The sequence below is a fragment of the Elaeis guineensis genome, chromosome 6 (assembly GCF_000442705.2).
Source record: "Elaeis guineensis isolate ETL-2024a chromosome 6, EG11, whole genome shotgun sequence".
Taxonomy (NCBI): domain Eukaryota; kingdom Viridiplantae; phylum Streptophyta; class Magnoliopsida; order Arecales; family Arecaceae; genus Elaeis; species Elaeis guineensis.
Genome location: NC_025998.2, coordinates 116,731,771 through 116,758,939, shown reverse-complemented (window position 1 = coordinate 116,758,939; position 27,169 = coordinate 116,731,771). Strand labels below are relative to the sequence as shown.

The window sequence follows — 27,169 nt, the reverse complement described above, 5'->3', positions numbered from 1 at the left end:
CATCAACTAAAAATTAAGAAGGTGATGGGATATACTTGGCACCATATCCATCCCTAATCCATTAGCTAAAGGGTTCCCTGCACGTGCTGAAATTTTATCAAGATGAATGTTTGTAGTTTTAGGAGGATGATGGGATATACCTTGTACCGTATCAATTATATTGATATTAAACTCCTTGTAGCTTATTTCATAGTCTAGTGTACCACCAATGCATTCCTATGAGGGGTAGCATCCTAATAATGAAAAGCTTCAAAGATATATGATGGTAGAACACACTATTTCTCTCGCTACAAGAAAAATTAAATGTTGCAACTGATATACTGATCGCAAAATACTCAAAATCGATCACAAATCAATTTTGCGATCAATTTGCGATCAATTTTTTTTAGTCACATAATTCTTTGTCACAAATATTTTGCGATTGATTTTTTCAGTCACAAAATTTTGTGGTCGATGTTGCAACTGACTAAATAAAAGATAATTGGTTGCTAAATTAAAAAAATAATAAAATCAATCATTTAGCGATCAATTTTGTGATCATTTTTTTATAATTTTTTATTTAAATAATTATTTTTTTTGTGATCAATTTTTTGGTCACAAAATTAATATAAATTTTTTTAATTACATTTATGATCGAATAATTGATCATAAAAAAAATATTTTTTTAAAAATATTTTATTATTTTTTTAATAAATCAACTGTAAAATCTTTGCAACTGATTTTTCGATCATAGAATCGAATTATAAATTTACAACCGAATAATCAATTGTAAAAAAGAATTATTAAAATATTTTTTATTATTAAAACATCAATAATAAAAGTGGTCATAAATTATTTTTAATATTTTAATCTAATAAATCAGTCATAAAATCAATCGTAAATTAAATTTAATACTTTTTATTTTCAAAAATAGATTGTAAAATATAGTTTTTGATATTAAAAAAATATTTATATTCATTTAATTTTCATCTATGAAAGAATCTGATATTTAGCAAATATTTAATGTACCAAATATAAATAATCTCATAAATGTCAAATATATTTCATAACTTAAATAGTCAACATAATTCAACATAATATCCATGCATATCCAAAACAAACCATAACAAACATAAATCTAGTAATGATCCTCCTCTTCCTCCTAATCAGCATTATCATCATGCTCCCTAGCTAGATCTGTAGGTTGAAACTATGGTCTTGATGCCTGAAAGGTCAGATATTGCTGAAAACCTGTAGATGCCTGGAAGTTCATCTTGACCATCTCATGCCGTAACTTGCTATTGATTTACAATTATTTTTTATTCTATTTCATCCTTCTTCTAAGTTCATCCCTTTCATGTTCTACAGATTCTACCTGAGCATTCCAATCAATTGCGTGTTACTAAAATTCTGGGCTTTGCATCCATTTTGATGATGATGATGAACATTGACCATGATAATGTGATGGGCCTGCCAATACAGTGGACTTCAATATTAGGCCATAAATTCATCCTTTCTTCTTTCTACCAACAGTTCGAATCCACACATCCAACTCTAATGAAGGAGGTTGCTATTCAGATGCTCTCTGAGATTGTGCATCTTCCATATTATGTGTAAATTCATCCTGCCATAGAAAATATTTCAAATTAGTAAGAAAACAATTAATATGATAATCATCTTGGAAATCAATATATCAAAACAACATGATTGTCCCAATCAGAAACCAAACCAATAGGAATTATCTAAAGATGTCAATGGGTTGGACCGGCATGGCATGGTTACTATACATTTCGGGCCCGGCACGGCCCAATAACATTGTGTGTGCCATGCTAGACCAAGGTTTTTAGGCCCATGCCATAGCATGGCACGACACGGTTGGTGAACATGGCATGGCATGGCATGATGATCCGTGGGCTGAAATGGCACAGTACCAACCAATAGGAATTATCTTTGCAAGGAACCTCAAATTAGAAACCAACCAATAGAATTTATCCTTGCAAGGAACCCCAAATTTGTGTCCAAATTTGTTTCCAAATTTGTATAGATTAAATATTGATATCAATATCTATTTTGTTATTTAATGGAACTAAAATAATCATAATTGTGATAAATTATTACTTACGCTTATATGCTCTGATCTCTTATCCGCCCAACTCTTATCCTTCTTCTGATGGGTGTGCACAAAACAGCTGAGATGGACTTGGCACAACACCAAACTGCAAGGCCTACAATATTTTAAAAGATACAAAACATCAACACTTATAAAAACTAATATTTATTGACTATTATAACTATGCGTGAAATATGAATTATAAAAATAAATGCTACACTTAACCATGTTCTGCCTGTGCTGAGATAAGGTAATGGAGCCACCAATATGAAGTGAAGCCCCAACCCTCCATAATCGGAAGCTCAATTTTGTTTAGCTTTTGCAGTACATTTCTCCTTATATTTGGTAGTACTCCAATATTGACATAATCTGTCCTACACAGAATCTCCAAGCCAAGGTGGTCTCTCCATATGCTTGCGAGCTACCAAAAATATTTTTCAATCGAGCTGCATCATGCATCTCAAAATTTCTTTTGGCCTGTCGATCATCCGATGGTATAAATCTATACTTCTTCTATAATAAATATGGTCAAATAAGTTAAATCTTAAAGAAAAGACATGGATAATAAAATAAAAATATAAATGTCATTACTTGCCTTGAACTCAGCAAACCACATATCTCTAACATGTTGAGGTATTCCTTTTCAAGTTGGCCAAGGCTCTCCAAAGTGACTCTTTATGACGTCAACAACAGCATGTGTGGCCGTGTGGGAGGGCAAGAAGCTGTAAATATCATAAATAATTAATTAGGATGTAATAATTAATCATTTTGATCAAGTAAATATGATATTCTAAAATAAATTTTTTATTTACCCATCTCCATCAAGGATGAAACTATCTTGCCATCACTAGTATGTGTCTCTTTCTCTGTAGCATCCTGAGAACAGCTAGATTCTGGATTAGTAGGATGGACAGAAGAAGATGCTGAGTGGACAGGAGGTAATCTAGAATGTACATAAGATGCTCCAAGACGAATAGGAGGTGCTTCGGTATATAAAAAAGGTGACTGTATAGAAGGCACCGCAGTGTGAGATGATGGGGTGAAAAGACTACGGTATGCATGCCACCCAGACTGTGGATACATGGCATCAAGTGGTGAATCAGCAAGAGGTGCTGAATAGATACCAGGCATCAAAGGTGGTGGGGTCAAGTGTGGTGCTCTAGGAGTGGTGGTCAGTGGTGGGATAGTCGCTGCTTCCTTGAGCGACCCTTACCAAAGGTGGTTCCTTTTCCATGATTTGCATCTAACATCTACAATAAAAGTATTATTAACAATTGCAATAAGTAAATAATCAAAAATTTTTATCATAAAAGTAATGAAATAGATGAAATCAAAATCATAGAATAACTAACCACAGTGACAAAGTTTCAAACTATTCATCATCATCTTCAAGATCATATTGGTCTTGATCTTCATTGTCATTTTTTGAATCATGATCATTGAAATCAAATTCTTCTTCCTCCACATCTTCTTCCTCATCTATATCTAACTATATCCCTCAACTTCCTTAAAACCACCTTCATTGTCTCTTAAATTTTCAAATGGATCATCATTTATTATGGTATTGATACGGGACACGGCATTATCTTGGTGAGCAACCTCCAATGTATATCGATCATCTACTGTACCTCTTGGTTTGATCTTGATGACAACCCACCATTCTACCTTATCCTTTATCTTTTCAGGATAAGGTACATAGTATACTTGAATTGTATTTTTTGCAAATATAAAGTGATCAAACTTTGCATACCTTCGAATATGTCGAATCTCTACAATTCTATATTATTTGTGCATCTTCATACCGCGATTCATTACCATATCAAACCATTCACAATTAAAAAGCACCAGCCATTTCATTGGTTCTCCTGGATACTCTAACTAGACCACCTCCTTAAGGATGCCATAATAATAATTTTCTTCCTCGCCGTGATCAGAACCCTTAACGCACACCCAATTATTAATAGTTTTTTTGCCCACACTCCATTCTTTTGTGTGAAATTTGTAACTATTGACAAAGTAAATAGGCCATGTATGAACATTTCTCTTAGGACCCTATGCTAAATCATGCAAATACTGACTTTGTACCAAGTTATCTCGATTGGGGACCTATTCATGATAAAGCAAACAAACCATTAATAAGTTAATAATTTAGGTGACATACACTGATATCACTCCTCAGGAGCATAAGTATACTTACATAAGGTCCAAACCAATATGGAAACTCAAATGCAATCCTGGCATTAATGTCTTTGGCACTGATATTTGGTGTGGACACTTATAAATATTAAACAAAATATCTAACAATAATAGTCTTATTAGCAATGTATTCATTAATAGGATATGAAGTTAGTTATCAAAGCTAAAATTTATACTTACTCAATATATGGTTAAACCTCATCATAATTAAGTAAGACATGTAAGTGTGCAACAGCTAGTTTTCTATCATTCAGATATCGACTTTTACAAGTTCCAGATAGGCATCCTGGTTGATTAAAAATTGATATAGTTGGTTGGATTATCTCATCTTCACCCCCATCATCATTTCGTCCAACTCTATTTCTTATTGATTATACATGAGAGTCAAAATAATAGGAACAAAAATGAAAAGTCTCTTGGCACAAGTATACCTCGCATATGGAGCCTTCCACACGAGCTTTGTTCTTAACCATTTGTTTTAACTTATCGAGAAACCTACAACCATTAAATTATATTGATTCTATTAATATCTAAATATTAATGCACCATATTAGTGTTATATAAAAATAAATTAATAATTGCCTCTCAAATGGGTACATCTATCGATATTGAACGGAGCCATCTACTCTTGCTTCATATGACAAATGAATAGGTAAGTGCTCCATTAAGTCAAAGAATCTAGATGGAAAGATACGTTTCAATTTGTATAGTATAACAACAATATTTTATTCCATCTGCAACAAGTCATTCTTCCATAATACTATTGAGCACAAGTTCTTAAAGAACTGACTTAACTCAGTTATGAGCTTCCACACCCGTTCTGGTAGTGCACTAAAGGCAATTGGTAGCAAACGCTCCATAAACGCATAACAATCATGACTTTTCATCCCAAATAACTTTTTTTTCTCTCAAATTTACACATCTACTCAAGTTGGAGGCATAGCCATTAGGCATTTTTAACTCACTGACCCATTTGCATATAGTCCTTTTCTGCTCCATGGTGAAGGTAAATTTTGCTTTCAGTTTTGTTGGTGCAAAAATCTGCTTGCGCCGGAGAAGCTGGAGTCGGAGAAGCCGCGGTCGCCGCCGGGACCTGCAAGGGAAGTCTAAACCGGAGGTGGGGTTGCTCCGGCAAGACCCTCCGACGCTCAAGTCAGTTCTCTGCCTCAACAAGAATGGAGTGCTCGAACAGAAAATTTAGCAGAGTTTTGGGATAAGAAAATGAGCTTAGAGAATAACGTATCTGAGTCTCCCTTTTATAGGCGGAGGGGGCAACGGATTGATGGCGACATTTGTAACCGTCTGGTAGTGGGCCGCCCATGGTCAGGAGAATTTATTGCGAAAGGTAGTGGGGTAGACCCGTGGCTATTGTCATAGCCTGCCACGTAGGGCCTGTTACAGGTAGTGGAGCGGCGTCCGTTGCCGCTAGTTGTCAGCGAGTAGTGGGATCGTGCAGCACCTGCCGCAGGGAGCGGAGCAGAATCGTGGCCGTTGACACAGCCTGTCAGAGGGTAATGGAGCCGCGCGGAATCCACTACAGGAAGTGGAACAGGATCATGGTTGTTATTGTGATCTGCCAAGGGGTGCGGATCTGTTGATCGAGGCTCGGCAGCGGTCGGAGTCCGGCCTCTGTAGAAGTCCGGGAAGGGTCCTCCTTTCGGTTGGGGTCGTAGGTGGAGTCCGGCTCCCGTAGGAGTCTGGACGGAGCTTACCTGTAGTGGATACTGAAAGCGAAACCCGGCTCCCGTAGGAGTCCGGGCGGAGCATTCTGCAATCAAAGTTAAAGATGAAGTCCGGCTCCCGTAGGAGTCCGGACGGAGCTTACCAGTAGCTGATACTGAGGGCGGAGCCCGGCTCCCGTAGGAGTCCGGGCGGAGCCGAGCTGCTCGAAGTCGAAGGCGGAGCCCGGCTCCCGTAGGAGTCCGGGCGGAGCCGAGCTGCTCGAAGTCGAAGGCGGAGCCCGGCTCCCGTAGGAGTCCGGGCGGAGCTGAGCTGCTCGAAGTCAAAGGCGGAGCCCGGCTCCCGTAGGAGTCCGGGCGGAGCTGAGCTGCTGTTGATATCGAAGGCGGAGCCCGGCTCCCGTAGGAGTCCGGACGGAGCTGAGCTGCTCGAAGTCGAAGGCAGAGCCCGGCTCCTGTAGGAGTCCGGGCGGAGCCGAGCTGCTCGAAGTCGAAGGCGGAGCCCGGCTCCCGTAGGAGTCCGGGCGGAGCCGAGCTGCTCGAAGTCGAAGGCGGAGCCTGGCTCCCGTAGGAGTCCGGGCAGAGCTGAGCTGCTGTCGATGTCGGTGGTGGAGCCCGGCTCCCGTAGGAGTCCGGGCGGAGCTGTTCTGTTCCGTCGTCGATTCTGCTGGGGGTTTCGGCTGTGGGTATTTTATACCCAACACTAGTCCCCCTACTTCCGAGTTTGAATTTCAGATGAAGGAAGTACAGAGAGAGAGAGATGGGTACGGCCGAAACCATCCCTTCGAATCTTGCGCACTGCCGCCTCCAGATATTTTGGCACTTAATGTGCATACGTCAGAGCCTGCTTTTTGGTGAAGGTGACCTGAAGAGTCTTTTTGAAACCCCTGTTGAAGCGCGATCCCAAGCGCCGTGCCACGGGAATTTACGAGCGATCAACCCTCGATAGCAATGAAGCGGATAAGCGTGACACGTGGCACACACCAGCTGGCCCAGGAATACACGCCGCCATAACTGCGTCAGGATTCGTCTGCTATTTAAACCCCTCAGTCCTTTCATGGCCTCATCCTGGCGCTTTTCTTTCCCCTGAGAGTCTTGCCTCCCTCGCACCAGTCCTTGCCTCCTTTAGCCCCCCAATTCTTCTCTGAGGGTTTCCACACCATGTCCTCTACTCTGGAGGCTATTCTTGAGGGGATTTTTAGGGCTTGGAGGAAGGTGAGGAGGAGAATGGCGGCCGGTGAGAATCTCCGTCGTTTTAAAAGGGGCCCGGGGAAGAATTCCTTCAACAACAGGGGTTTAGTAACGGGGGCTGTCGGTGAAGTTGTTCTGCCCGTGAATTTTGGAGCAGCAAGGTGGGGTGATACCGATCAAGAGGGCAGAGCTGCCGTCATAAGCCATGACGGGATCCTTGACGCCGTCGGGGCCGAGGGACCGGAGGCGGTCGGCATCGATGGCGAGGCAGTGGAACTTGTTGCGGGGACGGTGGAAGTAGCGCATGCCGACCTTGCCGGAGCAATTTGGGTGGCGGCTGTTGTGGGGCGTTCGGAGATGAGGCACATCTCTGGCGTCGCTACCGCTTCCGAGGTGACTCCGGTTCTTCTTGAAACAGGTCTTCGCTACTGCCGCCGTTGCCCTTACCGTCTCCGGAGATCTATCCCACCCCTTCCCGCTAGGGTTGGGACTTCGGAAATAGAATGAGGCAAGATGGGGCGAGAGCTGTTACACGCACTGGAGAACGCGACTGAGAAGGATAGAGACGGAGAGAGGAGTTCGTAGCGGCCTCCGATTCGTCCTGCCCGAACCGTGCTTGCGAGACTTGTAATGACGTGTATCTTCTTTTTCTCTCTTTTTTTTTTCTGACCCACCGGATCCTGTAACGTATACTCTTGTTAAATGAAAAAGAGATTTTGGTACCTCGTCCGCGTCTCGCATTAAATAGTTGTCTGTCGAACTTCTTCATTTTCCTTTCCTTCCCTTCGTCTGTGTCACGTCGTCCCAAGGTCGTCGGCGGCCTCTTCAGTTCATGTGGGGTTATCGTTTGTCGAGCTATTTTTTCAGTTCTTACGCCGTTCGAAGATACCCAATTGTGATTCCGTTGACGGCTGCAGGCTCGCTTGGGGCCCTTCGGGCCCGAAGTCCCCCCTAGGGCTTGAATTTGGGGGTCCAGGCTTCCGTTGCCTTCGGGCACTGTTTGCTTTCTTTTTTGCTTGGGTTTCTTCTCTGTTGATGTCGGAGCTGAGTCCGGCTCCCTTGGGAGTCCGAGCGGAGAAGTCCTCCTGAAGTTGGAGTAGCTTGGTTCTCGTAGGGGCCAGGGCAAAGCTTTCGTTTTCCTGCAACCAAAGTCCTAGGCAAAGTCTGGCTTCCGTAGAAGTCCGGGCGGGGTTGTCCCGTAGTCGATGTCGTCGATGGAGCCCGGCTCCTGTAGGAGTCCGGGTGAAATCTTTTTTGTCGTTGGAACCCGGCTCCCATAGGAGTCCGGGTGGAGCCTTTCGTTTCCCTCGGAGCTGTTCTGCAGCTGATGTTGGAGGCATTCCCCGGCTCCCGTAGGAGTCCGGGCGGGGTCCTCTGCGATCAAAGTTAAAGATGAAGTCCGGCTCCCGTAGGAGTCCGGACGGAGCTTACCAGCGGCTGATACTGAGAGCGAAACCCGGCTCCCGTAGGAGTCCGGGTGAAGTCTTCTTTGTCGCTGGGACCCGACTCTCGTAGGAGTCCGGGCCTTTCGTTTTGCTCGGGCCAGCGTGAGGTCCTCCTCGCGTTATTAGCCTGGCTTGCGGGGGCGCTTTAGGGCGCTGTGGGGTCTCTCCCCCATCCGGTCTAGAAGAACCGGGTTTCTGGGTTTGCTCAAGTTAGGACGAGGTTCTCCTCCTGTCCCTAATAGGGCTGTGGGGGCACATATGGGCGTTGTGAGGTCTCTCCCCCCATCCGGTCTAAAAGAACCGGGCCTTTGACTTTGCTCAAGTTAGGGCGAGGTTCTCCTCCTGTCCCTAACAGGGCTGTGGGGGCACATATGGGCGTTGTAAGGCCTCTCCCCCCATCCGGTCTAAAAGAACCGGGCCTTCGACTTTGCTCAAGTTAAGGCGAGGTTCTCCTCCTGTCCCTAACAGGGCTGTGGGGGCACATATGGGCGTTGTAAGGCCTCTCCCCCCATCCGGTCTAAAAGAACCGGGCCTTCGATTTTGCTCAAGTTAGGGCGAGATTCTCCTCCTGTCCCTAACAGGGCTGTGGGGGCACATATGGGCATTGTAAGGCCTCTCCCCCCATCCGGTCTAAAAGAATCGGGCCTTCGACTTTAAGAGGTTGTCCTCTTGTTTTTGATACAGTTTGCTTGAATTGTCCCAAGACATATGGGCACGCATTTTTTGATTAGGACGAAATTACTGATAGTACATCCGTAAGTTTTCTGAGTTCCATGGTCGCGGGAGGTCGGCTCCTCCGAGCTCCTTAAGATAATAAGTTCCGGGCCGAACTACCTCCTTGACCTCGTAAGGTCCCTCCCAGTTTGGGGCAAGTTTCCCCTGGCCCTGTGGCTGCGAGACAGCAGCTCGTCGGAGCACTAGATCTCCTGCTTTAAATGCCTTGTTCTTGATCCGGGTGTTGTAATATCGGGCAACTTTCTGTCTGTAGGCTGCCATTCGAACCTGAGCAATCTCCCACCTTTCTTCCAGCAGGTCGAGGTTGGCTCTGAGACTTTGTGCGTTTTGGGGTTCGTCGAATGCCACGACTCGTGCCGACGGGAGTTTAAGCTCGATCGGGATGATGGCTTCCGTTCCAAAGGTTAAAGCAAAGGGAGTCTCCCCTGTAGGCAACCTCTGGGTAGTTTGGTACGCCCATAGTACATGATAAAGCTCGTCCGCCCAAGTTCCCTTCGCTCTTTCAAGCCTTGTCTTAATTCCCTGCAAAAAGGTTCTGTTAGTTACCTCAGCTTCGCCATTTGCCTGAGGATGGGCCACTGATGTGAAGTTGTGGGAGATGTTTAGATCTTCACAGAATTCAGCGAATCTGGCTCCTGCGAATTACCGTCCATTATCAGTGATTAGGGTTCTAGGCAAACCGAACCTGCATACGATTGATTTCCAGACGAAATCCTGCACTTTCGCTTCTGTGATTTTTGCTAGTGGCTCGGCCTCGACCCATTTGGTGAAGTAGTCGATCGCTACAAGGAGAAACTTTCTTTGACCGGATGCCATGGGAAAGGGGCCTAGAATGTCCATCCCCCACTGTGCAAAAGGCCATGGGACACTCAAGGGCATGAGCTCGGTGGCGGGTTGTCTCTGGATGTTGGCGTATCTCTGGCATCGATCACATTTCTTGACATATTCGATCGAATCATGATGCATTGTTGGCCAGTAATACCCTTGGCGGAGTAGCTTGTGGGATAAAGATCTGGCACCCAAATGGTTTCCGCAAGCTCCCTCGTGTACTTCCCATAGAGCGTAGTCAGCTTCTGAGGGTCGGAGACATCTTAAGAGGGGCAAGGAGTATGATCTTTTGTACAATTTGCCCTCATAAAGGATGTACCGGGAGGCTTGATTTCGGAGCTTCCGGGCCTCTTTCGCATCCTGGGGGAGGATCCCATCTTTAAGATAGGTTGTTAGTGGGTCGACCCAGCTGGGCTCGTGGTTGATCTCCATTACGGGCCGCGGTTTTTCCGTACTCGGATGTTTTAAAACTTCAAAGAGGACACCTTTGGGCAATTCGGCCGGAGCCGATGTCGCCAGTTTGGAGAGAAGATCGGCTCTGGTATTCTCCGACCTTGAAATTTGCCTGATGTCGAAACTGCTAAAGGCGGGGGTGAACTCCTTCACTTTCTCAAGATATTTGGCCATACTGTCCTCCCGTGCTTCATAGCTTCCGCTGACTTGCCCCACCACAAGTTGGGAGTCGCTGTGCACCCGGAGTCGACCTATTCCAAGCTCTTTGGCGACCCTTAATCTTGTGATCAGAGCTTCATATTCCACTCCATTGTTCGTTGCGGGGAACTCGAAATGCAGAGCGTACTTCACGACGACTCCCTCCGGACTAACCAAGATTAGTCCCGCACCTGCACCTGCCATGTTGGAAGATCCATCCACATGGATGGTCCAAAAGCAATGGGAGGGGCTGGCTTCTTCGTTGGGGGAGTTCGGTCGAGCCTTCGGGTCGTCAACTTTGCTTTGCTCAGGTTCGGCCTCCTCGGGGATGGTGCATTCTACTATGAAATCTGCCAATATTTGGGCCTTTATTGCTGGTCTAGGTTTGTAGTTGATGTCGAATTCTATGAGCTCGATTGCCCATTTTGCCATTCTTCCAGAGGTATCAGCTCGGTGCAAAACCACCTTGATCGGTTGATCGGTGAGTAGTGTCACCGTGTGCCCTTGAAAGTAAGGTCGGAGTCTCCGAGCTGCAATCAACAAGGCGTAGGTCAGTTTTTCTAATTTAGTATACCTGGTCTCGGCATCCCTCAGCGCACGACTAATGTAGTAGACCGACCGCTGGGCTTTCATTTCTTCTTTGACAAGGACCGCTGTGAGGGCTGTGGGAGAGACTGCCAGGTACAAAAATAATTCCTCCCCAGGTTCGGGCTTCGCCAGCAGTGGAGGTGAGCTAAGGTAGCCTTTTAATTCTTCGAATGCCTGTTGGCATTCAGGGGTCCAACAGAAGTTCTTCGGCTGCTTGAGGGTTTGGAAGAAGGGCAAACATCATTCGGCCGACCTCGCGACAAAGCGATTAAGAGCTGCAATCCTTCCCATGAGGCACTGGACCTCCTTGATCGACCTTGGGGCGATCATCTCTTGGATGGCGCGAATTTTCTCTAGATTGGCCTCAATCCCGCGTCCCGATACCATGAAGCCCAGGAACTTTCCTGAGGTTACCCCAAAGGCGCATTTGGTCGGGTTCAGCTTCATTCTGTATTTTCGAAGAGCGCCAAAAGTTTCCTCGAGGTCGGCGACATGATCTCCGAAAGATCTGCTTTTTACAAGCATATCGTCTACGTAAACCTCCATGTTTCGACCGATCTGCTCTTTGAAGATTTTGTTCACCAGTCGTTGATAGGTGGCGCCCACGTTCTTGAGGCCGAACGGCATGACCCTGTAGCAGTAAAGGCCGCGATTAGTGATGAAAGCTGTCTTTTCTTCATCTTCCGATGCCATTCTAATCTGGTTATAGTCGGAGAACGCGTCCATAAAAGTGAGGAGCTCATGGCCCGAGGTGGCGTCCACCAGTTGGTCGATCCTGGGAAGGGGGTAGCTGTCTTTTGGGCAAGCCTTATTCAGCTTTTTGAAGTCGATACACATCCTTCACTTGCCGTTTGCTTTCTTGACCAAAACAACATTGGAGATCCACTCAGGATAATTGATTTCCTTGATAAATCCGGCCTTGAGAAGCTTATCCACTTCCTCGGCTATCGCCTTCTGCCTCTCCGGGGCATGACTCCGGATTTTTTCTTTCATCGGTCGATGCTTAGGGTCGATCGCCAGATGATGTTCCATGACCTCTGTGTCGATCTCCGGCATATCCGCCGGGACCCATGCGAAAACGTCCGCATTCCTTCGGAGGAAATCCACAAGATGCGTCCGCACCTCCTCCTCCAGGTTGGAGCCAATTAACACCACATGCCCCGCATTCCCATCGTTCAAAGGAATTGGTATTAAGTCTTCGATTGGACTGCCCCTCTCTTCAGTGAGGTCATCGCGCGCATCCAATCCGTCGACCGGACAGAGGTCCGCTTGATCGCTTCTTTGCAAGGCAATGTTGTAGCAATGCCTGGCCAGTGCTTGGTCTCCCCGGACTTCTCCGATCCCCTGACTGGTGGGGAACTTCAATTTCAAATGGTAGGTTGAAACAACAGCTCTGAGGGCATTGAGGCCGGGCCGACCAAGGATTGCATTGTAGGCAGATGGCGCCTTTACCACCAGGAAATTTACTAGAGCTCTGGACTGCTTTGGATGCTGACCCGCGGTCACAGTTAGAGCTATCATTCCTTCCGTCGGAACGGCGTCACCGGTAAACCCTATTAAGGGGGAGCAAATCGGCCTTAGATGACCGCCAAGAGTGGCCATTCTTGAAAAGGCGTTGTAGAACAAGATGTCGGCCGAACTCCTGTTGTCGACGAGAATGCGACGGACATCGTAATTTGCTATGTTCAAGGAAACCACGACCGCGTCGTTATGAGGGAATTGGACTCCCTGGGCGTCTTCTTCAGTGAAGGCTATGGGCTCTTCAACTTTTTGCCGCTTGAGGGACGCGGCTGGTGTGCTGATTGCCTCCCGCCAGGATTCCCCCGAGATGACGTTGACGGAATCCGGCGGAGACCGGTCATCCGGCCACCCTTTATTGGTGACCATAGTCGGAGGTAATTGTGCAGAGACCTCGTGAGAGGGCATCAAATGAGGGAAGGAGGATTGGGCACCGGAAAAGATGGCCGGAAGCGGATCCGTTGAGCACTCCTTCAAGAACAAGGGTGCTGCGAAGGCACAGCACCCTTCCTCTAGTGCCAATCCTGTTGGTGCAAAAATCTGCTTGCGCCGGAGAAGCTGGAGTCGGGGAAGTCGCGGTCGCCGCCGGGACCTGCAAGGGAAGTCTAAACCGGAGGTGGGGTTGCTCCGGCAAGACCCTCCGACGCTCAAGTCAGTTCTCTGTCTCAACAAGAATGGAGTACTCGAACGGAGAATTTAGCAGAGTTTTGGGATAAAAAAATGAGCTTAGAGAATAACGTATCTGAGTCCCCCTTTTATAAGCGGAGGGGGCAACGGATTGATGGCGACATTTGTAACCGTCTGGTAGTGGGCCGCCCATGGTCAGGGGAATTTATTGCGAAAGGTAGTGGGGTAGACCCGTGGCTATTGTCATAGCCTGCCACGTAGGGCCTGTTGCAGGTAGTGGAGCGGCGTCCGTTGCCGTTAGTTGTCAGCGAGTAGTGGGATCGTGCAGCACCTGCCGCAGGGAGCGGAGCAGAATCGTGGCCGTTGACACAGCCTGTCAGAGGGTAATGGAGCCGTGCGGAATCCGCTACAGGAAGTGGAACAGGATCATGGTTGTTATTGTGATCTGCCAAGGGGTGCGGATCTGTTGATCGAGGCTCGGCAGCGGTCGGAGTCCGGCCTCTGTAGAAGTCCGGGAAGGGTCCTCCTTTCGGTTGGGGTCGTAGGTGGAGTCCGACTCCCATAGGAGTCCGGACGGAGCTTACCTGCAGTGGATACTGAAAGCGGAACCCGGCTCCCGTAGGAGTCCGGGCGGAGCATTCTGCAATCAAAGTTAAAGATGAAGTCCGGCTCCCGTAGGAGTCCGGACGGAGCTTACCAGCAGCTGATACTGAGGGCGGTGCCCGGCTCCCGTAGGAGTCCGGGCGGAGCCGAGCTGCTCGAAGTCGAAGGCGAAGCCCGGCTCCCGTAGGAGTCCGGGCGGAGCTGAGCTGCTCGAAGTCGAAGGCGGAGCCCGGCTCCCGTAGGAGTCCGGGCGGAGCCGAGCTGCTCGAAGTCGAAGGCGGAGCCGGGCTCCCGTAGGAGTCCGGGCGGAGCTGAGCTGCTCGAAGTCGAAGGTGGAGCCCGACTCCCGTAGGAGTCCGGGCGGAGCTGAGCTGCTGTTGATATCGAAGGCGGAGCCCGGCTCCCGTAGGAGTCCGGGCGGAGCTGAGCTGCTCGAAGTTGAAGGCGGAGCCCGGCTCCTGTAGGAGTCCGGACGGAGCCGAGCTGCTCGAAGTCGAAGGCGGAGCCCGGCTCCCGTAGGAGTCCGGGCGGAGCTGAGCTGCTGTCGATGCCGGTGGTGGAGCCCGGCTCCCGTAGGAGTCCGGGCGGAGCTATTCTGTTCCGTCGTCGATTCCGCTGGGGGTTTCGGCTGTGGGTATTTTATACCCAACAAGTTTTATCACATTTCCATTAGCTCTAATTCTTGCAACTACAGATCCCTTTGCTTACAGTGCTCTTTCAAATCCATTCTTGCTTTTACATTGTCTTTAGTTTTGCCTTTAATGTCCATAATTATGTTGAACATATTATCAAACACATTCTTTTCAATATGCATCACATCTAGATGGTGTCTGATCAAATTAGTTTTCCAATATGGCAACTCCCAAAATATACTTTACTTTATCCAATTATGCATAACCTCATATCCATCACATCTACATGGACCCTCCTTAGTTATCTTTGGAAGAGAGCAAACTGCTTCCCACACTTCATCTCCAGTCAACCTAGGGGGAGGTTGATCTTTTTGAACCCGATTTTTATAGAATGCACCTTTATTTCTTCTAAACACATGATCAATAGGCAAAAATTGATGATGACAATCAAACTAAGAATTTTTACCATCATATTTCAAAGTGAATGCCTTTGATCACTCTATACAATATGGACATGCTAATTTTTCTACTATGCTCCATCCTGACAACATACCATATGCAGGCAAGTCATTGATTGTCCATATTAATACAGCCCTCATTATGAAATTTTGCTTTCTTGAGATATCATAAGTTAGCACACCTTCTTCCAACAATAGTTTCAGCTCATCTATCAAAGGCTATAAATACACATCTATCCTACTCTTTAGATTATGCGGGCTAGGGATAATCAAAGTTAAGAATATATAAGGAGTAGTCATGCATAGCTCTAGAGGAAGATTGTATGGAGTAACAATTACTGGCCAACAAGAGTATGGTGCTACTGATTGATTATAAAGAGTAAAACCATCAGCATATAAGCTTAGCCTAACATTTCATGGTTCAACTGTAAAATTGGGATATGTTTGATCAAAGTGTTTTCAAACTTCTCCATTTGATGGATGACACAAAACACCTGACTCCCATCTACTCTCATAGTGTCGTCTCATTTATACAGCAGAACCATAAAGGCATACAATCTCTTTAACCTAGGAATGAGCAGTAAATAATACATTCTCTTTATAAGGATCTCTTTATATTGTCCATTGTCAATCTTCTGTATTTTATATCGAGCTGCACCACAAAATTTGCATTTTCTCTCCTCTTTGTGTTCATCAAAATACAACATGCAACCATTAATGTAACAGTCTATTTTTTCAATAGTGAGACCAAGTTTAGATACCAATTTCTTTATCCTATAAAAATCTTGGGGTATAAGATTATTGAGCGAATGTATCTCTTTCATAAGCCCACCATTTGATCAAATGATCATTGAAAAATATTCTCCTTAGATTTGATGCTCAATAATCTAATAGCAACAGACAACTCAGAGTGGTCATTACATTCCAACCATAATGGTTGGTGGGCAACATATAGCATATCATAAAACTTTTGAGCATCCCTATTGAGAGGCTTCTTCATATTTTGTTCATAATGAAACCCAAACTCTAAGCCAGCAGCATCAAAAATTATGGTTTGATATCTATTCAATTGTTCATTATTATCTAACTGCGTACTATTTAAAGTACTTGAATGTATATCAAACCCCCCACCCAAATGAAGGTCGCTCTCTCCATGTGATGTCCAATACCAATAATCAGATACAAATTCCTTTTTATAAAGATCGACCTTCACTTCATCAGGGGTTAAGTACTTATGGTTTTTACGCTTGGAATAAGGACATCTAATTTTTTCATCACTCAAAAACATCAGTTATTGGCATGCAAAAGAAACAAACTCTTCCATCCCCCTAAAAAAATTATTAGTATATCCCTTTCAGTCCGCCAAAAATCTATTATACATCAACTACAATAATAACAGATATCCATATTCTATCTAAAAAATAATACATAATTAAATAATTATAACTATGTTAAATCAACCATAATTTATAGGAAGATTCGTATTAGATTCATATAATTATCTTATATCAGCTACCTCATAGATGAGATCAACTCCAAGAAACATCCTTACTAACTAAATTACACCTAAAATAATTTCAAATAACAGAATTTTATATTCAATACATCAGCCTCAACTCAATCCACATAAATAAATTATAGATTTTAGCTTTATTATCAAATTATTTTTAGATTTTAAGAAAAAAATAAGAAAACTTAACCAAATTAAAGCCTAATAAATTACAATTTAGGTCACAAACAAATAGATTACATACAATGCACAATAACCCCAAGTCAATTGGCATAAATAAATTTCAAATTTTAGCCAATTTATTATATTATTTTTGAATTTAAAGATAAAAATTAAAATAAATAACTAAAACTCTATTTCTTACAAAATGATCCACAAACAAATAGAATATCATAGTACAAACAATAACCCTACATCAATTGACATGAATGTAGCTTAGATTTTAACTAATTAGTGTTATTATTTTTTGATTTAAAAATAAAAATAAAATAAATAATGAAAAACCATAAAAAAAAGTTGGATGGGACTGGCTGGCGATGGCCCATAGTGGCGGTGTCGATTCCGATGATGGGGACTGGTCGGTGGTGGCGAGCAGACCTCGTCGGAGCTGGATGGCGGCGGCGCCGCACAGGGGACACATTGGAGAGAAGAGGGGAAGAGAAAAAGAGAAAAAAAAGGAGAAGGCCGGACTTATTTGGGGGGCATCAATTCTGGCACCAAAGACTAGCCGGCGGTGGGCTAGAGCTGGACGGTGGTGGTGCAACACAGGGGATACCTCGAAGAGAAGTGGGGAAGAGGAAAAGAAAAAAGAAGAAGCCCAATATGTCGGGCGGAGGGGAGTGGGGCATCAGATTCGATGATGGGGACTGACTAATGGTGGCGAGCAGACCTCATCGGAGTTGGACAATGACGGCGCGACATAGGAGACATGTCAGAGAGAAGAGGGGTAGATGAAAAGAGAAAAAAAGGAGAATGCCATATTTGGGGGGAGGTGGGGTGTTGGTTCCGATGATGGGGACTGGTCGATGGTGGGTTGGAGCTGGATGGCGGTGGCGCTGCATAGGAAGATGTCAGAGAGGGGAAGAGGGGAAGAAGAAAAGATAAAAGATGAAATCTAGATCCATCGCCTATGTAGGGGGTATTTATTTTTGAATTGCAACCAATATATCGATTGTAAATTTAAAATAATTTTTTTTAACAATAATTTTGCAACCAATATATCTGTTGCTAATTAATTTACATATTTTTCTTATTTCAAAAAAATATATTTTTAACTAAAAATATATTTTTTGAAAAATGATTTTGCAATCAATATTTCGATCACAAATTCAAAAATAAACTAAATTTTATTTTTATTTTTCAAAAAGTTTACCATACAATTTTTTTTGAGGGTTTGCGATCGAAAAAGTGGTTGCACAAAAATTGAAATATTTTCAAAATAAATTATATTTTTTTGCGATCGATTAATCAGTTGTAAAGTTTGACAAAAATTACAAAAATTTTATGATCGATTTATTGATTGCAAAGGTATTTAAAAAATAGTTTTTTAAAAAATAATTTTAAAATTTAGAAATCAATCGCAAAATATTTTACTGGGTCAAGGGGGAAAGATTTGCAACCAATTAGAAATTGATCATAAATATTTTATTTTATCATAAATCAATCTTAAAATCAGTTGTAGAAGTGACCAAAATAAATTGGTCATAAATTTTTTTTTCTTATAGTGTCTATCATTTCTGATGGAAACTTGTGGCATGCCCAACCACTATCCAGATAATTAATTTATTGCTCACTCTCTTATACCCAGAAAAGAGAATAAGTTTTCAAGCATGTCCAATAGGACATGGGTAACTACTTAAATACTATCCAATAGAAGTAATAATGCATAGCCATTAGGCTTCACTCAAAGTTAGAGCTCTACTAGTAGCATCATTGATGATCAATAGGTGCTACAAGTCGAACCATTGAGATGCAACCCATGAGCTCAGTAAGAACAAATGATTGCTTTTTGTGGGCAAGCTGGTTCTAGTCTACTAAAAGTTTATAGACCTAAAAATGATATTATTTTAGTGTCGGTTCCACCTAGAGAAGAGTCAATGAGATTTGCTATAAATAGTCATAGTCAAGTGGCCATTGTATTGTAACCATGTCCGACCTATAAGAGGATTGCTCGATTATAATTGCAAAGCAAGTCAAGAAGCTTATTAATGTGTTTGTTGAAATGTACCATCCTTAATAGAGTCCCTTAGTTGGTCTTTCTATAGCAAGTCTGGTGGACAACAACTTGCATATAGGTAGTAGATTGATTAACCTTGACTTTTAACAGAGAGTGTTAGAATATTAGAGAAGCTTGACCTCCAAAAACATGTGAATTATGCTACAATTAAGGTTAAGGTTTGTATTAGGGAGTCTTCAATATCCAAGGGCCAAGATGTTCAAGAAAATGGCTTACTAACACTACAAAAAAATTATTTTTCCGACTTAAGATTGCCAACGCTAGGGGGACGTGTCGGCAATTTTGAAATAGGTCATTCATTTGCCGACACATTTTATGCACATCAGCATTTTGCGGCATATTTTTGCATTGAAAATTTGCGACATATATTAGCATCGATAGAAATCATTCTGCATTGTTAAAATTCAAGTCCCCCCGATATCATCCAACCTCCATCCTCACTTGGAAACCCTAGCCGGATCTCTCCCGATAACCAACTCCATGTCATTACTGTTGATCCTGAGCAGACTTTTTAGCCTCCCATCACTTGCCAATATAAATCCACCTTTCCTTTCGCTCTCACGCCTCCATCCCAAACCCCAATCCAACCTCTCATCGTCTGTGCCTCTTTTTCTTCCATGCCATCGCTGTCGACCTTGCTGATTGGCCTAAGATATGCCTTCTCCTCCTCCTTCTCTATCCATACACTGTCCATCATTACCTCTAGCTTTTTTCGATCGAAACCCTAATCTTCTCCTCTAATCGCCCTCCTCCTCTAATGCCTGCAACTTTCGTGCTTAGATTAGAGTCTTCAATTCAAAATTATTAAAGTTCTTAGTGGTTGGATTGAATGACTGGGATTGAGTCCCACATTTATTAGGGTTTATTGCTTGTGGTTTTAGGCCTAATATTTAGACTTAGATCCAGCTTATTGCTTGTAGTGGGTATAAATTGATCCTAAGCCTAATTAATGTATATGGGCACATTAGGTTAGGTCAATCAAATACATACTAATAATTCGATTGATCCTAGGCCATTTTTCGTAGTCTAAAAGGACTTTGAATATACAAAACTAGGGTTAAATGGAAGAAGAGATAGTATCGCTCAGGGAGTTACGGTTAGAGGCAAGCCATTGCTCCAACTACCAACTAGTTACCCATCAATATGGGAGCTAGGGGAGTAAGCCTTTATCCCATCGTTGGGATCTATCCTTTTTTTTTTTAAGATGAAATGCTTATACACATCTAGTATGGATACATTTAACAAAATCAAAAAATAAAATATCATGAAGAGTAACTGGGGCAACCACCACCTTTATTTATAGAGCCCCTTCTAAATGTCCAACCATAAAAGAGGCGATCTAGTCTGTAGCTTTGTTCACCTCTCAATGGACATGCCTAACATTTAGAGAGATAATCCCTTACAATCCTCCAAATGTCATGTAACAGAAGGTGAGACACTGCCACCTCCACCAAGTAGGATCTATCCTTCAGAATCTACGGGTTGGAGGATATATGATGTGGTAGGTCTTGCCTCCACTAGATGGAGGATATATAATGTGGTTGTTCCTACTTCCACTATATCAAGCACATCCACCAAGCCTATGTGCTAGGGTAATGTAGCCAAGGCCACATTTTACTAGAAATGGAGGAAGAAAGTGCACGAAACAAAAAAAATAGTAAATATAAGAGAAAACTCTTTTCTAGAGTTTTAATTCAATATCAAAATAAACTGACAATAATGTTGGTCAAAAGCTTATTTATAAAAGAAAAATTCTAACTTGACGCAAAGCTATCTGAAATATTTTAGATTTATTTTAAATATAAAATAGATAAAAATTTAAAACTTTCAACTCGTCCAGGATCTTCTGGGCTCCCATTGATCTGTTAAACGAGAAAATTTGGCCCCAAAATTGGGCTTGATGGCAAAGCTTTAGGCATGTAGAGCATAGAAAGAGCTTTTCAAATTTGGATCTTATAGGTAATTTTGACTTTGGATGAGAAATTTATGCTCATTTTAGCATGGCAGGGTTACAGGCCTAATCAGCCTGATTTCTTATCTTTTCAGTCTAGTGGATCAAATCAAGATATTTACCAGCTAAGACATTTATGTCATAGAGACAAGCATAATCATAGATCTTTCCTTCACTAGATCCTCTATAGTTTCGACCCATTGCCCAAGTTCTTCTCTTAAAGATGACCTTATTAGCCTCCTTGGTAAGTGAAGCGAGTGTGTGTGGGCCTACAAGATCTTGGTCAGCTTTTCCTTCATATTGATCAGGTTAGTTGATTAATTGATAATTAAGTCTATTGCATAGAACAAAATATAGGCAATAGCTATGCTCTTATTATTTTGGAGGAACTTATAACATCTTCAATCTCAGCCCCCACTGAGCTCAAAGGTATCTTCTTATCTTTTTGAACCCCAACTGAGATCTTACATGTAGAAATTGGTTATAGATGAAGATTGCTTGATTGAATAAATAACAAGCCTAGCTTTCAAGGTAGCCACTAAGCTGAAGAGACATCAAAAAACTAGAGCATTAATGAGGATAAAGACAAAATTTTAATATGCATGGAAACCACCTAAGTCCAAAATCAGGCCAATAGATATACTAGATGCATCCCATCACTCTTCTAACCATTTTTTAGGGACCATTGGTTATACCATACCCCGATCTATGGCTAAAATTTATAGATGGACCAATAGCAAGCCTAAGAAAGTCATCCTGTATAGGCTAAGTAATGATGGATCCTTAGAAGAGATATCTTGTGTAGGCCGAATAATAAGAGGTTTTGAAGAGATATCAATCTCATATCAAGAACCTTGTCAGATCTATTCTTAGTTTACAATATTAATACTTGATCCATAGATTAAATTCTCGATTTACAGATCTAGACTTAGTTAATAGGCCAAGACAGTCTCAGTCTACAAACCAAATACCAAGGTGCGGACTAAGTGTTAGAAGTGTGGACTAAGTATCAAGCATGCATACCAAATATCAAGATGTGGACCACTCTCCAAGGAGACTATTGAGATAAAGATTAAGGGGAGCAAGAGCTCAGTCTAGGATAAGGCATGGTTGAGCAAAATTTAAGAGGAGTTGTTAGCTAGTAATTACCATCACCTAGAATATGAGAAGAATGGTAATACTATCTAAAACGTCGTAGTAATAAAAAAATGTTAACCACCATGCACAGCAATAAGAATCTATATGATGTAAATAATTAAGGATGTGTCAAAGCTGAATAGTGATGCCTCATCTAATAGTTAAAAGGTGCCACTTTTAAGTATCAAGTTGTAACGATAATGAAGATCCATATCTTTTTTATCATTGACATCTATGAAACTTTTAACCTTATTTTCCAATTAAATTTTATCCTTATCTTAAATTCCCTAGAGCTTAGTTCATATAATCTAATTTAATATCGATACCTTTCTTGAACGAACAGCATCCTAATAGTAAGAGTCCTTAAAGATTTAAGGTGATAGAATCTATGATATATCTATCCTTTCCTACAAGAATTGATGGCACACCTGGATATTTATCCAGCCAATTTATTTTTAGTTCCCTCTTTTATACCTAGAAAAGAGGCCAATATCACTACTTCCCCTAATCTTTGGGTTCAAATGGGAGAGGTCAAGCTCTTGTAGCTCATTAGCTTGCAACTGAATTTGTGTTGCGCGTAACTTGAGCTATAGTAGAACTTCAACTATAGAGCTCCAAACATCACCGAAGTGAAAATGGAAGAACTATATATTTTCTAACCCTATGAGCCCCATATTCTCCTACATGAACACTATCTTTCATTCTTTAGCATAAATATGCTCAAATTTTATTGATTATTACTATATTATTTTAATATTGCTATTTGAGTCATATTATATAAACTAAAGCAATTGCCCAACATGTAACAAAATTGAGCATTCTTGAGGTCATGTTTGTAAATCGCAAGAGTAGTATTTGTGGCAACACATATTTAGTTTTCATGCTTTTTTTTGTTTGAATCATCACATTTATTATAGATAAGATCAAATATTTCATGAAGGTAAGAATTTTATTTTCTATCTATCTTTTCTAGTGTTATATAATATTTATTTCTTTTGATCTTACGTATAGTGTGTTGCCATCCAAAATTTAATTTTGGGAACAATAAATGTGGATATTCTAAATGATCATAATAACTATAAGATCAATTCACTTGCCAAAAGTCATATTTTTCATAATATGCAAAATCACTGTCAACCAGTATTGCAACAATTTCATATAATATTCAGACAAATCTTGTTGAACATGGACTACTAGCAAGGGAGCGACAAGTATTTTGGTCCTTTCACCTACATAATTTAAAACAGAAGTATCAAGTTTTGTATTGTTAATGAAATTGATGAAAATCTTCCTTGTAGTTCTATAAAAACAACAAAATTATAGGTAAATTCTCATCTGTTGGAGCCTCTTGTTGTAAATCTGTGCCATTTCTCCTCTTGTAATATTCAATGATCATGAATATGCAACTTAGGGGATGAAATTAAGCATCCATAAATAAAGTACTAGTCAATAAAGTTTTTGACAATCAAGAGAAAAGATGCATAACCCAAAGCTTAATTCAATCCCACCATTCCTAAAAATATTCTCTGAACTACTATATTAGAGTCTAGAACATACTTTAGGACTTTAAATTTGCATATTTTAATATATTCTTTATATTAAAAAGGCATTAATCTTAAATTACTAATTTAAAATCTATACTAATTATTTGATGTTACCTAACTAATCATGCATCTTGTATTTCATTATTTAGTGTTGTGTCTTCCAAAGATCGATCAGTGTTGGGTACAATTGAGAGATGGAAAAGTTGGAGAGTTTAGATTAGAATGACCTTATTCTTCCGTCTTTCAAATCTAACCAACCAAAATATGATTCTCCAATGAAAGCCAATATTAAAGAGGAATGAGGCATGCACACAAAAACTTAATTCTTATTTCCTTTCGTTATATATAGATATATAATAAACTATAACAATTACAAGGCAAGGGAGAGAGTATTGATGGATGGAGGTTAGTGTTAAGATGCCCTTGATATCGGGCCTTTTTTTATTAGATAGTCATCTTACAAAGCTCTTAAGTAAAAACATCTAGTTGCATCGGTCACTAGCATGTTCGAAAGATGGCCTAGTAGAGAAGAAGAGGTCTCCCATAACTCTAAGCCAGTATGCTTCACCATATGGGAAGCTACACAATTGGTTATCTTTTTTGCTTTCTGAAAGATATACTTCATAGTGCAACAAGTAATGCTTGATTTGAGTTTCTATATATCCATCATTAAGGATAATTATACCTTTGAAATTACGAATTTGTAGTGCCTTCCAAAAAATATGATGCTAGCCTCCTATGCACTGTTGGATTCATAACTGTATATCGCACCAAACCTTAACTATCATATCATTTGAATGAAGTAGTAAATGGATGGATGTTTGGTAGTATCAATAAAGCAATGTTTAGCCTTTCTTTTTAAAGCAAAAAAAAAGCCCTTTCCTTTTAGAGCTGATCATGAGCTAGGTTGAGCGCAAAAAAAAAAAAAAAAAATCAAATTGTAAATAGGCTCAGCTTAATATTCAATTAAAAATGAATAGAGTTTAGGCCTAAGACTTGACCCATGATCAGCTCCATTCCTTCCCATGACTTTCTAAAGATTAGTAAGATTACTTCCTAACTAAAGAAAAAAGAGGATTCATGCTGAAGGATTGTTAGGGAATATCTAAAAATTTTTCTATAATAATATAACAAAGATTTTATCTTTAACCTGTTATGCAGCAAAATAAAGATCAAATCTCTAAAGGATTCTAAATCCAAAGCCTCGCAAAAGTTTAAACATATAAACCCTCTACTTCATGCGTATATCAGACTTCGCAGGAAAGCATGATGAAGCTTCGGATTATTGTACCTTCACAAGACAGTAAGGAGGGGAGGGAGAAGATCTTTGGTGTGATGCCTCACACTTAAATTTTGGGATGCCTAGACCTCTTCATGCCATGGAGAAGATGGACGCCCAAAACAACATGCCAAGGAGAAGATACCTTTTTCTTCTCTTGCACGCCACCTCTCTCTCTCTTTTTCACCTTAGCACACAATCTAATTGTTATGTTTTGATAGTTAGAGGTCCTCTCTATTTATAGGTAATTTTCTATGACCTAATAGACTAGGAGTCCTAATTCAAATCAGCTTTGAATTAATCTTTCCCTTATCTAACTAGGAAAATTCTATTTGAGATAAGATGGGCACCTAACTAGGCACTCTCATGCATCCATGCCAACACCCAAGTTTGGAGCGGCAACAACCAGCACCCCACCCCCTTTACGTCATCCATGAGGAGAGAGAGAGTCCCAGCAAAAGTGGATTCTAAGAATTCAATCCAAATATGAATCAATTCAAATTCAATTCGAACCTAATTCGAACCAATTTTAAATAGGCTGTCAATCCTAAACTATTTAGGATTTAGAACCAAGTCTAACTTAAATTTTTTAATCCAATTAAATCTAATTAAATCAGATCTAATTTAAAATTAATTAGCACTTAAATTCAACCTTTCATAGACTCTTTGTATAATAGATCAAATCTTGTTCATCCCCAGAATTGAACCTGAACCTCATGTCTAGTGCTAGCTAGACATAGTCAACTATTTAATCCCGTATGACCCATAACATAATACTCAATCAAGTTAATCTATTTATTCAATCAAATCATTTACTTCTGAATTCAACATATAGACTTAGGTCAATTCTTTCCTACGTAGCTGGACTTTGTGCGTGACTCCATAGGTTCGAACACTAAATCAGCAGTGCAGAAACTATTTTCTGTACTAATCGAAGTTACCATCTAGCAATAGTTCCCAACATTTGGATAAGTCAAATATTTATAAAATAATATTCAAGAATCTATGCATATGGTTACCACATAATTCATCCTTTTGATCCTGAATGCTCTAGGACGATCTAGGATTAAACTGTCAACCCTAAAAAATCATCCTCATTGTATTTCAACCTTTCAAATCTATCACATGAATTATCCTGATTAAGATTTTACTAAATTAAAATACAGTGATGCATCAGCTCCTATAATCCAGAGGGGTCAATTCTATCTGGATCCACACACAGACTTTATAAGTATTTGACTGTATCCAGTAGCCTTCCATCATTGCATTAGAAATGTAGATAGTCTGACATCAAAGCATAGTGAGTTACTTGCAAGTCACTATAGTGATCTCAGATCTGAAAGATACTTATACCCATATGCTTCGCAAGCTACTTTCGACAGTAAAGTACTCAGTAGGTGAGTTACTTGTTCAGTGACAATGTACTCCTACATCTCATCTATATGCCATACCAGTGTCTTCACACCCCTTGGTTAAGAGGACAACCAACTTATATGGCATGACCTTCACTCGATAAGTATCATCATCCTTTAATAATATATCATTTGGTCACGAACATATTTGAGAATGATACGATAAATCTTCTTTTATCGATTACTTTATAGTTCTAAGGACTTCATCACAACATAAGAGTTCTAGTAAGAAAAATATAACTTTGTGATGAATGATGCTAAAATAATTTTTATTCATTGATAAATAATATATATACATATTATAAAATGAGCACAATCATCCAAACGATTGACTTTAGGATATATTTTTCAATAACTCTCATTTGAACTAAAACTAATTGGGATAGTATCTTATACCCACCTTCCACTTATGATGATCGTACTCTTTGATCCTGAGAGCTTTAGTGAAGGGATTGGTTATATTTTTCTTTCTGTCGATCTTCTAAAGCTCGATGTCACCTCAATCCATGATCTCTCAGACAAGGTGATAGCGATACAAAATATGCTTGTACGTTGATGTGACTTTGATTCTTTTGCTTGAGCTATGGCTCCAGTACTATCACAGTATAGCAGAATAGAGCCATCAACTGAGGATGTTACTCCAAGCTCGATCATAAATTTTCACAACCACATCACCTTCTTTACAGCATCGGATGCAACAACGTATTCTGCTTCGCATATAGAATCAGCCACAATATGTTGCTTGGAATACTTCCAGCATATTACTTCTTCATTTAAGGTAAATACATAGTCTGACATATTTCTACTATCATCATGGTCTAATTAAAAATTAGAATCAGTGTATCCTACAAGTTTCAAAT

General features: G+C 41.3%; 1 pseudogene; it reads left to right on the top strand.

Moving 5' to 3' along the window:
• The first annotated feature begins 17,286 nt into the window (after positions 1-17,286).
• The window catches only part of LOC105046727 (small ribosomal subunit protein eS12-like), a 40,332-nt pseudogene continuing 30,449 nt past the window's right edge, over positions 17,287-27,169 (top strand).